Consider the following 10,329-nt stretch of genomic DNA (forward strand, 5'->3'; position numbering starts at 1 on the left):
TTGCTTTTGTTTCTCAAATTGAACCAAAAAGTTTTAAAGATGCCGAAAATGATGAATTTTGGATTTTAGCTATGCAAGAAGAATTAAATCAATTTGAAAGGAATAAAGTTTGAGAGTTAGTCCCTAGGCCATCTCATGCTTCTATAATTAGAACTAAATAGGTCTTTAGAAATAAAATGGATGAAAATGGAAATATCATTAGAAATAAAGACTTGTAGCTCAAGGTTATTGTCAAGAGAAAGGAATAAATTATGAAGAAACTTTTGCACTCGTTGTTAGATTAGAAGCTATTAAAATGTTACTTTCTTTTGCTTCTTATAAGAATTTTATTTTGTATCAAATGGATGTGAAAAGTGCATTTTTAAATGGTTATATGAGGAAGTTTATGTAGAACAACCTCTTTGAAAGTTTTGATTTTCCTAATCATGTCTATAAGTTGAAAAAGGCTCTTTATGGCTTAAACAAGCTAGGGGTGTTCAAAAAACCCAGTAACCCGACCAACCCGGACTACCCAACCCAAACAGCAAGGGTTGGGATGGGTTGGGTTAAAAATATTAAAAAATAATAAATTCGGTTGGGTCTGTTACCCCATTTCAGGGTCGGGTCAACCCGACCCTAAAAAAAAGTCTACAAATTAAAAAAAAAAAAAACAGAACCAGTGACCCAACCTGGCCCAACCCGGAAATTTTGGGTTGGGTTGGGTTGAGTTGACCCTCCAAAAAAGCTCATTATTAGCCAACCCGAATTTTTGGGTTGTCCACAAAAATCTTCCAACCCGGCCCAATCCAAACTTTGTATACCCCTAAAGCAAGCTCCAAGAGCTTGGTATGATAAACTTAGTAATTTCTTGCTTGAGAATGGATTTAAAATGGGTAAAATTGATACTACTTTTTTTATTAAGACTAAAGAAAATGATATGTTTTTAGTACAAATATATGTGGATGATATTATTTTGGTTCTACTAATTCATCTTTGTGTGAAGAATTTTCTAAGTGTATGCATAGTGAATTTGAGATGAGTATGATGGGAGAACTTAGCTTCTTCCTTGGACTCCAAATCAAACAACTCAAGGATGATATTTTTATAAGTCAAGAAAAATACACAAGGGATTTGCTCAAAAGGTTCAAATTCAATGAAGGTAAAATTGCAAAAACTCCTATGAGTACATCTACTAAGCTTGGCAAGGATGAAAAAGGTAAGTGTATGGATATAAAAACTTATAGAGGTATGATTGGATCTTTACTTTATTTAACCGCTAGTAGACCCGATATTATGTTTAGTGTATGTCTTTGTGCTAGATTTCAATCTTGTCCTAAGGAATCACATTTACATGCCGTTAAAAGAATTTTTAAATATTTGCTTGGTACTATTGATTTAGGCTTATGGTATCCTAGAAATGTTGAATTTAATTTGGTAGGATATTCCGATGCGGATTTTGCGGGTAGTTTACTTGACCATAAGAGTACTAGTGGGACTTGTCAATTTCTTGGTAGTTCCTTAGTTTCTTGGTTTAGTAAAAAGCAAAATTCGGTTGCCTTATCCACTACCGAAGCGGAATATATTGCAGTTGCTAGTTGTTGTGCTCAAATTCTTTGGATGAAACAAACTCTTTGTGATTTTGGATTAAAGTTTGATAATGTGCCTATATTTTGTGATAATACTAGTGCTATTAATTTGACTAAAAATCCTATACATCATTCTAGGACTAAGCATATTGATATTAGGCATCACTTTATTAGAGAGCATGTGCAAAATGATAATATTACTCTTGAATTTGTAGGCTCTAATAATCAATTAGCGGATATTTTTACCAAGCCTTTGAATGAAGAAAACTTTTGCAAAAATAGGCTTGAGCTCGGTATTATTCGTTGTGATACCTCTTGATTTTATAATTTTACTTGTTAAATCTTTTAGAAGGAATTTTGATAGGGGGAGATATGTTCATGTTTTTAATGGAAACATTTATGTAGTTCTAAATTTTTCTTAATTATTCTTTTTAATGATTCCAAAGGGGGAGAAGTTTAAGAAAAATATGCTATAAATTTGTTATGATTTTGATTGTATTAATTAGGAGGAGAATTTATTTTTTTGAGTGAATTTCAAGAATGATCTTTATGGTGATATGTTGAATTTTATTATGTGCTACATATAGTTTACATGTATTTCAAGCTATTTTTCTTGAATGGTTTGTCATCATCAAAAAGGGGAGATTGTTGGTTTTTTGGCCCTTAATCTCAAATTAATTAATTAGATCGATGTTTTGATGATAACAAACTCAATTTTTAATTATTGAAAATCTTAGTGTTTTAATATGTCCATAGCATAGAGCTCGGAACAGCGATTCCAACACCCTTGAATCACTCAAATCGGAGCTAAAACGAAGACGATATGACCGAAACAAATCTATAGAGAAAATATCGTAGTGGATGACGTGGCATAACCAGACCATTTGCATGTAGACATGTGGCAGCATATTGGTTGAATGGTGGATCATTAAGAGATTAACATATGATGAACTTTTGATTTTTGGATTCATTTAAAATAAAAAAAAAATTTAATATTATTTTATGTTTGTGTCTAATGGTTAGTTTTTTATACATGGTATGTTTTTAATTTTTGGATTGACTTTAAAGAGAATGAATTTAAAAAGAAAATGAATTAAAAGGAAAATGAATTTAATATTATTTCATGTTTGTGTCTAGCTGCTAGTTTTAATTTAATATTATATTTTGTTTGTATCTAACGACTAGTTTAGTTTAAAATCTCCATCATTGATTTTTCTTTTCCAAAATCCAATGATCCAAATTAATTGTGGTTTCTAAAAATTTTTCCATCTCTGTATAGACCATCTTCCTCTCCAAACTTTAAACCAACAAATTTTACATTTCATAATCCTCCAAAACTCAAATGTTCCATTGTTGCTCTCTCTAAGTTCCCAATTTTTTTTTTCTTTTCATCTTATTCTTGAGAGAGTGTTATTGTATTGTGAGGATAAACTCGTTGAGTGCTTAAACTTGTAAATCCACTATAGTGAGAGTTGTATTGTGTTCTTCAAAAATTCCAACATTTATAACGGTTTGATCCTAAACTGTGGAAAGAATTAGGTTTGCTCTTGAACCCGTAAAAGGAGCGGTGGTGTAACGGTTGGGCTCTAATCCGTGGAAAGAGTCGGAAAGATTTTATTCAAATTCTCAAGAGGCGCTTGGGGAGTGGACTCTAATCCGTGGAAAGAGTCGGAAAAATTTTATTCAAATTCTCAAGAGGCGCTTAGGGAGTGGAGTAAGTCGAGTTTGACAGAACCACTATAAAAATTACGGTGTTTTCTTCTCTAACTCTTTCCTTTTTATTTTTGTAATTAATTTAAGCAATTTAGTGTATGTTTTAGTTTGTTCTTATTTATTTGCTAAAATTTGGTAGAATTAAAATATCACATTTTTTGTCATCTTATTTGTTGTATAATTTGAAATTTTCTTATTATTTATAAAAAGTGTATTAATTAGTTTAATTGGGTTAATTTAGAAAAAAAAATTAATTAAACCATGTTCACCCCTTTAGGGTTGCCATATCGATCCATTAGTAAGTTGGTCTTATTGATATCTACACCCCAACTTAAGATGGAGTGTTACAAAACATTGTTTAGTCCTAAGGGAATTTTAGTCTTTTACTTGGTGTCTAGAGTCTAGTGTTTCTGACCTATGGCTATTTATATTTGTACCGTGTAGTGTGTATAAAAAATCAATAAAAAAATTATCGTGGGTTTTCCTCCCTGACCTAGGATTTTCCACGTAACCTTGGTGTTTTCTCTTCTACCCTTTATTTTTCAATAGTAGGCATAATAGACAATTCTGGAGCATGGAATGAAAACATTAATGTGATTGAACAAAGTTTTATCTCTTACTTTCAGGACATTTTTTCTTCATCAAATCCTTTCGAGGAGACAAGTAATGCAATTCTTAACATAGATACCCCTAAAATTACTGATGAAATGAATGAAAAATTACTTAAACCTTTTATAGCAAAAGATGTTGAGGAAGCTGTCAATCAAATGTTCCCTACAAAAGACCCGGGTCTTGATGGTTATCTAGCCATTTTCTTTCAAAAATATTGGAGCATAATTGGTAAAAGCACAATCAATAAATGTCTAGATGTTCTAAATAATAGAAAGGGAGTTCGTTCTTTAAATAATACTCATATTGTTTTAATTTCAAAAGTCTCTAATCCTTCTCAAGTAGGAGATTACAGGCCTATTAGTTTGTACTTTATAAAATAATTACTAAATCCATCTCAGATAGACTAAACCCTATACTAAATCATTTAATTTCTTTTTGCACAGTCTACTTTTATACCAGGAAGAGCAATCACAAACTATATAATTCTTGGTCATGAATGTCTTCATTTCTTAAATAATAAAAGAAAAGGGCATGAAGGATATTCTGCAATCAAATTGGACCTTAGCAAAGCCTATTGAAAGAGTAGAATGCCCTTCTACAGGACTTAGATAAGGAGATCGTTGTCATCCTTATTTGTTTCTCTTTGTGGCTGAAGGTATATCTCTGTTAATGCAACAAGCTATCACAAATAGTTCTATTTCTGGTCTCAGACTAACAAACTTCTGCCCTACAACCTCACATCTTCCTTTTGCAGATGATAGTATTATTTTTTTTTATAGAACTAATGAACTTGATCTGATCAATCTTAAAAGGATACTATCAAAATTTTAATCTTCTTTTGATGAGAAAATAAATACTGAAAAATCAATGATAATTTTTTCTCCAAATATGAACACTGATAGAGCTACTTTTCTTTGCAATATTTTGGGATTCTCCCATGCTGACTCTCTTGGTCATTACTTACGAATCTCTATGAGTCTAAGAAAAGATAAATAGATTTCAGTTATATTCAAGAGAAAGTTTGGAAACCAATTCAAGGCTGGAAAATATCTTTCTTCTCCAAAGCAAACAAAGAAATACTAATAAAACGTATTGAACAAGCCTTTCCTAAAAAAATTATGCACTGACATCACAAATTCCTTCTCAAAATTCTGGTGGGGTTCTGAACAAAATAAAAGAAAAATACATTGGATGAAATGGAATAAAATGTGCCTTATGAAAGCCCTGGATGCCTAAATTTTCGAGATTCGGCAAGTTTTAATCAAGCGGTTGCCAAACAGGTTTGGAGAAATTTGGAGAATTCTAATTTGTTGGTCACAGATATCTTGAAGAATCTCTACTTTCCAAATAGTTCTAGCGGTAAGCCAAATTCTTCTGTTATTTGGAAAAGCCTAGGGGAAAAGATCTATTGGTTAAAGGTCTTCGCTATAGAATTGGGAATGGTTCATCTGTCCCGTTTTTCTATGATCCGTGGCTGCCATGCCCAAATACTTTTAAGCCTATTTGCTTTAATCCTTTAACAAAAAATTTAAGAGTTTCAGATTTTATTCTACCGAATGGAAGCTGGAATGAGAAATTATTAGATGAGTTCTTATTGAAAGACAATGTAAGGAGCATAATGAACATCCCTATTAATATCAACATCCCTGATAAATTAATACAGCATTACCTAAGACAGGATTTTACTCAATTAAATCGAGCTATCAAGTATACATGAAGACATACATAGAGGATGAATCATCAAGTGAAAGCTCCATTGCCAAAACATGGATGAGTATATGGGGATTAAATATTCCACCAAAGATCAAACATTTTCTATGGCGTGCAATTCACAATATTCTTCCTAAAAGAACTGAGCTAAGGACTAGAAATTTCACCTTTGTGCCCTATGTGTAATGAAGAGATAGAATGGATTGATCATCTTCTTTTTGAATGTTCAAGAGCATTTTCCATTTGGAGCTCACTATCAGACTGCCCTGGTATCTTTGAAAGCTTCAACCCAGCTTTTGATGGTGTATCCCTCCAGAAAAGCTTCATGAGATGAATTAGCTCCGATTGTCGTTGCATGTTGGGCAATTTGGTATGATAGAAACATTAAGAGAAATAATTCAAACAAGCTATATTTCGTAAATCCAAAAACCATTTCTATTATATTTAACCTGAAATGGAGCATACCTCATGAAGGCGCAATTAAGAGTTGTTTGTCGGGACTTCACTGGAGATATTTAAAATTTGTGTTATTTTAGGATTCCGTTATTATATATATATATACTTCTCACAAGTGTGTAAAATTTATTTAAATAAAATATTAAGAAAATATTAAATCAGGTGGATGGTTGTAAATTTTGTTATATATATAGTTTTTCACTATGTTTTTCTTTAGTTAATAGCGGATCTAAGATTTCATGTTAGGGAGCACAAATATATATATACCGTAAAAAATTTAATTCACAAACATCTTGATTTTTATTTATATATACAACTCCTAAATATTAAAAAATAGGTCTTTAAATTTTAGAATTTTTTGTTTTATAAATTTCTAAAATATCAGTTTAAATTAAATGTAGTTTTGTTATGTTAAATTAGATGTAATTTTAGATATAATGTCTATTTTAAGTAAAACAAATTACAAAATTATGATACTCATCATTCCCCGAGATATATAAGCAAAAGTCATTCAAATCAATTTTTGTAAATAACTTTATAAAGATCCAAAATTTTAATCCAAAATTTTTATAAGTGTACTAAAATTAATTTTTCTTGATATGTGTCTGTGCTAAAATTTAAATACAAAAAAAGGGAAACTCTTATGAATAAAAAAAAATTATAAAAATATTTACATTTTGTAGCAAGTATTTTAGAACTTTTTACTATTAAATATTTTTTATATTTAAAAAGGTAAAAAAAAAAACACTATAAATGAATTATATGAATAATTCCTTTAAATAAATAAATATATTATTTAAAACAAATAAAAAAATAAAATGAGATAATTATCTAATATTCAAATAGTCTGGTCTGGCCATGCCAATTTTGTCGTGTGCTTATCCATTGAAGCAAGGAAAATGATCAGAAATAATATTTTTAAGTTTTCACTTAATAAAACTAGCACACTTTTTGACAACTTGTAAGAATAGTTTTTATTAGTTCATCTCGGGCGAGATCGGTTCAGGAAAAAATTAACTTTTTCAAGATTGTTTTGGGCCTTCTCGGTATTACACATTGAAATTTGCTAAATTTTATGTAATCTTCCCAAATCTTGCCAAATCTTAAATTTTCTCCAAATTGAGTTATATTTACTAAATATTATATCAAATTATTACTAATTTTTTTAAAAATCTTTACTATAATTTCCATTTATACAATTATATGAATTTCCAAAATTATTTTCCAATTATCAAAATAGATATTTCAAATTGATTCCTTCTAAATTTTGGAAAAAATAAAATTTTGCGAAAATTGGGTAAGATTTGGTATATATATAGAATCTCGGTGTTGCCAAATATTCCATCGAAAAAGCTCAATTATATCAAATTCCAGTGTTAATTATGCTCGAGATTTCATCGAGAAAGTCTAAATATATAAAATCACTGGTGTTATTTTGCGGATTTACACCAACATCCACATAATTTTTTAAATTATATGGAATCTCTCCAAATCTTATATCAACTCTTATTTCAATATTTGTCAAATATGATATAAAATCTTGCAAATTTTACTTTCAATTTATATTCACACATTTTTGAATTTATTTAATGATTATCTAAACAATTTATCAATTATCTTTTCAAATTTCTCTTACGTTATATTTGGTAGTGTGATTTTTTTAATTTTATAAAGATTTGAGAAGATTACATAATATTTTAATTTTTTTTTTATCAAATCTGGTAATCAAGCCAATCTAGCGAGATATGGCCCAATATAATTTAGAAAAAAAACATAATTTTTAACTAAATCTCGGTGTCCATTCCGAGATGGACCAAGAAAAACTTTTGAACATTATATTTATTATCCTTTTGTTTCAAACATAAAATATTAGAATACAACACGTAGTCGGAGGTCGATAGTATAAGCACTATGTCAATTGAACTACGCTCTTGTTGACAAACCAATATGATTATTTTGAAAATTATTCAATTTTAACTTAATTATGAATATTTCTTAATAAGTCAATTGCAATCTCATTAATATGGTTGGGGTAGTTTAAACTTTTTTAAATTCATTTATTTTTTATGTTTAATTTCTTTGGCTATTTTTGTGAATGAAATGATGATTTGCTATTTTTACAAATAAAAAGTTAAAATTCGCTATTCTTCTTGTTAGTCCAAAAAAAAAAATGGATTATTAACTTAGAAAGTCTAGAGTTTTAATTATTACGATTATTAGTCTAGGATTTCAAATGACTCAACTATAGGGTTTTAATTATTACGATTATTAGTTTAAGATTTTAAGTGACTCAACAAATACATCTATTTATTATTTCAAGTTGCATTCTTAATTCCTTGTATATAAAATATAGTTATACTTCGTATTTAAACAAATTAATATCAAAATGTATTTCGTACTACAATTTTGATAACTGTTGACACACAAATTTTTTATTTAATGGATGTTCATGTTAAAAAACCGTCAATAAGACTTTCATTTACAACTTAAAATTAATTATTAATTTTAAAATACATATATTAATGGTTATAAAACGTCAATAAAAACACTTGTATTGATACAAAAGTACGTAAGTTTCTATCTTTCGATTATTTGTTGACGGACAAAATGTCAACAAAAGTTACCTTGTCAAGCAACGTCTGTCAACAAAACTAAAGAAGCCAAAATGACGTTGTTTTGCATTCTCCTTTTCCTAATCAAATTCCCATTCAGTGTTTACGTTGTTTTCTTCAACAAAAAACCTTGAACTTTCAGGGCCATCAAGCCTTCAAGTTCCAGCCGACGTGAATTGATTGCCAAGCCATCGTTGCTACCACCGTCGAACCAATCGTCAACAAAGGCCAAAATGATTATTATTTTGAACAAATTTGTGCCTAAACATAGTGTATATCAACGTGTTCAAAATCATTTTTATATGAACTTAAGTTCCTCCTGATCCAAATCCATCGAGTATTGAATCCATGCAACTTGTATTTAGAAGCGTTTGCATTTAGAAATTTGTATCTTTCAATATTTTTAACGTCAATTGAAGTATTGATATGATAATAATGCTTCAAGTTCCAACTGTTATAACGTCGAGCCGAAAGGTTGAGTTTGTCTAGAGGAAGTAGAGGAACAAGATGAAGCTATTCTATTCAATATGTAATAAGTAGGATTATGAAGGCACAAGTTTGCATTAAACAAACTCTTAACTTCATTTATTGAGCATTCAAGTTGGATTAATAAATGAATTTAAAGAGTTTATCCTCATCTTTATTGAGTATTCAAGTTGGATTAAATGAATTTAAAATCTGATCAAGAATCTAAAACGGGTTTAAAAATGAAAAATGAAACTCCTGTTTTGTAAGTATTGTTATTTATTATTTTTAGTTTTTGAAAATTAAGCTTATAAGCATTATTTTTACATCTAAATTCTTTTATTTCACTCCAAGAATTTTGACATTTTCTGACGATGAAAACCGTCGGCAAAAGTTTAAAAAACTGTCAGTAAAACCTATCCCGATGGTAATCCAATCGTGGCAAAATCATTGGAAAAGCACCGTTGGGAAATCTTTTCCGACCCAAAAAAGTCATGTCGTAGGGAAAAAAACTTATGCCGACGATTCCTTTTGGGGTCGAGATAAGTCATTTCTCCCGACAGTAAAATTAAATTACAACTGTTGGGAGAAGTCAGCTTATGCTGACGATTTTTTTGGTTGTCGAGATATTGTTACTTATCCCAATGCTTTCTGTACGATACTACCATTGACAAAAGTTATCATTGAACTATTTTATGGTGAAATTACACTTTTTTCGACCCCTAGGCCGTCGAGATATAAGTTATTAACTTATTTTCTTTATTTATTATATTTTATATTTGTCCTTTTTTTTAACAAATGTCATTCTTGCTTGAATCTTACAAATATCAAATAAACTATAATAATTTTACAAATAAACATGTTTGAATTTTAAATATTTGTCAAGTAAACAACTACTAATACTATTTGTCTTAAATATAACATAACATCCACAAATCCTTAACTCTAAAATAACATTACATAATAACAAACTACTTGTAAAACACAATTCTACAATTTAACTAAGCTTGTTGGGAGATTATCTTCAACATAAATCTCGAGATACCTACAAAATACAAATTTAAATAAGTTTAATGCTCAATATACCATATATCAATCTCAAAATAAATATAAAACTTAAAACTCAACTAAGAATATTAATGAATTGAAACAAACCAACTTGAATTTACATATTTCAATCTCAAACTCAATATAAA

This window comes from Benincasa hispida, chromosome 3, assembly GCF_027475165.1.
Source record: "Benincasa hispida cultivar pf3 chromosome 3, pf3_genome.v1.1, whole genome shotgun sequence".
NCBI classification, from domain to species: Eukaryota; Viridiplantae; Streptophyta; class Magnoliopsida; order Cucurbitales; family Cucurbitaceae; genus Benincasa; species Benincasa hispida.